Source organism: Merops nubicus, unplaced genomic scaffold (assembly GCF_000691845.1).
Source record: "Merops nubicus isolate BGI_N331 unplaced genomic scaffold, ASM69184v1 scaffold14625, whole genome shotgun sequence".
NCBI lineage: Eukaryota > Metazoa > Chordata > Aves > Coraciiformes > Meropidae > Merops > Merops nubicus.
Genome location: NW_008609054.1, coordinates 8,866 through 12,000, shown reverse-complemented (window position 1 = coordinate 12,000; position 3,135 = coordinate 8,866).

The following is a 3,135-nucleotide window of genomic DNA, read 5'->3' as shown; positions in this document are numbered from 1 at the left end:
AGCCAGCAAACCCTAAAGTCCCTTCTGGAGATTCTTCTTTTTCCAGTGAAAAACCAGTGAAAGACAATGCAAGGACATGGGCCTTCCTGTGAAATTACCCGTTTCTTTGGCCATGGTTTCAAATACTCCTCGAAAGGATCTTTCAGCCCCAAATCCTCAGTGCTGACTATATTGCACCCACAGATCTGGACCGCAGCACCACGTGGGACATCGAGCCACCTCAGTCAGAGGGGACAGAAAGGGTCTTGGCCACAAAAAGGAGAAACAAATAAGAGCCTCCTCCTTCAAAGGTACATTATTCCTACTAGCTAACTTCATTACAGACTGTTTGACAAGAACAATGGAAGAATTAGCTGCTGAAGTAAATGCTTTGCACTTCACATTTGGCAGTACTCTCTGCTCAGGAGCTGTAGGATGTTCCCCAAGGATCCCTCCCAGAAGGTCCTACACTGAGCTCTGCAACTGGAAGTGATGGGTCCCCAAAGGGGCATTCCATCCAGAAGCAGGGGACAGGTTTAATCAGGGAGGGTTGTGGTGCCAGACCTTATTCCTAGCAGAGGTCCCACATGACAGCATCCACTCAGCTCCCAGTGATTTTGCTGAGGGTTAGAGGCAGAGCAGCCCAGAGCCAACATCTGGGAGCAGGGCTCCTACCCACCTCTTCAAAGGTGACTTTGTCTGCGGAGCTGCAGATCAGCAGTGACCTCCAGTGGCTGCAGCCAAACCCGGTGGAGATGTCAGACCAAAACCACTCTGCAGCAGCACCCTGCACCCCAGGTCGTTGGACCTTCGTGTCAGCAGGTGATGGACCAAGGCTGGACCATGGCAGCCCCTCACCTCTCTGCTCTGGGGTATCTCCTCTCCTGGCCTCCAGGCAGGCTTGCCATCACAGGCAATTTTTGCTATTTTCTTTTCCCCTGTCTATTCCAGGACATGTTGTACAGCCCTCAGGAGAGCATATGGACACCACTCACCAAACCAGTTGATAAAACATTATCTGCCTGTCCATTACAGCTTTCTGCAGAGACAAAACTAACAGGAGAAAGCGTGCCCAAGAGGGAAGGGAATGTGTGTGAGAGGATAGACTGTGGGTAGGGAACAGCTCTCCCTGGGAGCTGGCAGAGGGGTAGGTCTAAAGCTCTGAGGCAGATCTCATCAACTACTGCTCTCTCCTTCCTAGGCAGCTTGCAAAGAAAGCATTGTGTTTTCTAACTGCTGAGGCCCACAGAATCCCCATTCTAATCCCACAGAGGTTGGACCTCTGAAGATCATCTCATCCAACCCCCCTGCTCCAGCAGGGTCACCCAGAGCAGGGTGCCCAGGATCATGTCCAGTCAGATTTGAATCTCTCCAGAGAAGGAGACTCCTCAGCCTCTCTGGGCAGCCTGCTCCAGGCTCAAGCACCCCCACCAGAAAGAATTTTTCCTCCTGTTCAGGTGGAACCTCCTAGGTTCCAGTTGGTGCTTGTTGCCTCTTGTCCTGCTGCTGGGCACCACTGAAGAGTCTGGCCACATCCCTCTGACCTCCTGTCCTTTAGCTATTGATCAGCAAGGATCACATCCCCTCTCAGTCTTCTCTTCTTCAGGCTCAGCAGCCCCAGGGCTCTCAGCCTTTACTCATCACAGAGATACTCCAGTCCCCTCAGCATCCTCAGTGACTCCCCAGACCCCATGAAAAATCCAGAAGTGGCTTGTGGCTCACTAAAGGGGCACAGAACAGAGAGCTCTAGCAATATTAAATCTCCCATAGAGGTGGAGCTGGGCATCTCCCAAACAGACTGCGAAGTGGAGCATACAAGCAAGAGCAGCAGCTGGTAGGGGTTGCTGTTATAACCTGCCCAGCAATCAGGAGAGGAGAGTGGAAACCATGAAGCTCCAATGGGACACAGCTGGGCAAGCCACAGTGACTGGGCCATGAGGTTATCCCAGGGGCAAAAGCTCAGGGCCAGGACTGGTGGGTCAGGCAGGGAGCCTGGGAACTGCCTGAGCTTGAGCCAGTCAGTCCCCAGGGCTGCAATAACACCCTCTGGCACAGCAGGGCCAAAACCTGTGGGGAAAAAAGCTGAAGTTTTCCTAGGAAACTGTTCCCCCCACTCTATCCCTGCCAATAGTGGGAGTATTGAAGGGGTGTGATGCTTGCTATAGGAAAAAAAAAATACTACCAGTGCAGAAGATGTTTGGAGACACAGCCAGAGCCCCCAGCTCATACCATACAGCAAATGACTGTGTTTAACTCCATCAGCTTTGGGTGAAAAAAGCTGTTTCCCACCACTGCTTTTCCTACTTACTCCATTACCCTCCACTGCAGTGACTCTGCCGTGCCCAAAGGTGGCTTGTGGGCTACAGGCATCCCTCTTGCTACTCCATTCCTAATAACACACTTGCTGAAGCAAGGTGCAATGCTGTATGGACTCACCAGACTGTCCCTGTCACTGCTGTGACAGCCCCAGCTGCCAGGGAGCACTGCTCTGCACAGCAGCCACAGAAAGGCTCTTCCTGTCCCAGAGAGAAACCTGCTGGCCACAACCACCCCAGTTTACAAGTGTTCCCCATATCTGTGCCCTCTGTGCCTAGTGGCCCCCATACCCAGTGTCTCCTTAATCCAATATGCCCCATGTCCCCCATGCCAGGTGTCCCTCATACCCTGTGTCCCCTATGTCTAGTGTTCCCTGTGTACCCCATAATCCGTGTTCCCATACCCAGTGTCCCGCCATACCCAGTTTCCTCCATACCCAGTGTCCTCAAACACAGTGTCTTGAAGTCTCTCCTGTTCCATTTAAACCAAAAATCTCTCCTGGCCTCCTTACCCAAATGTTTCGGCTGTTGCAGCCTCAGAGAGTGAAGGTGAAGTGAACCATAGTGCTGTTAAATGAAACAAAAGCATCAGATCTGTTAGGTACATAGAGGTGGAAGAGCCTTTCTGTGGTAAAAATCAAGCAGGGGTTTCAAAGCCCTTGAAAGCACAACCCTGTTGGGGAAGATGTTTTTCCTCATGTCCAACCTAAACCTCCCCTGGCACAAATGGAGGCTGTTTCCTCTTCTTCTATTGCTTCTTCCCTGGGAGAAGAGACTGACCTCCACCTGGTTCCAACCTCCTGTCAGGGAGTTGTGGAGAGCCAGAAGGTCTCCCCTGAGC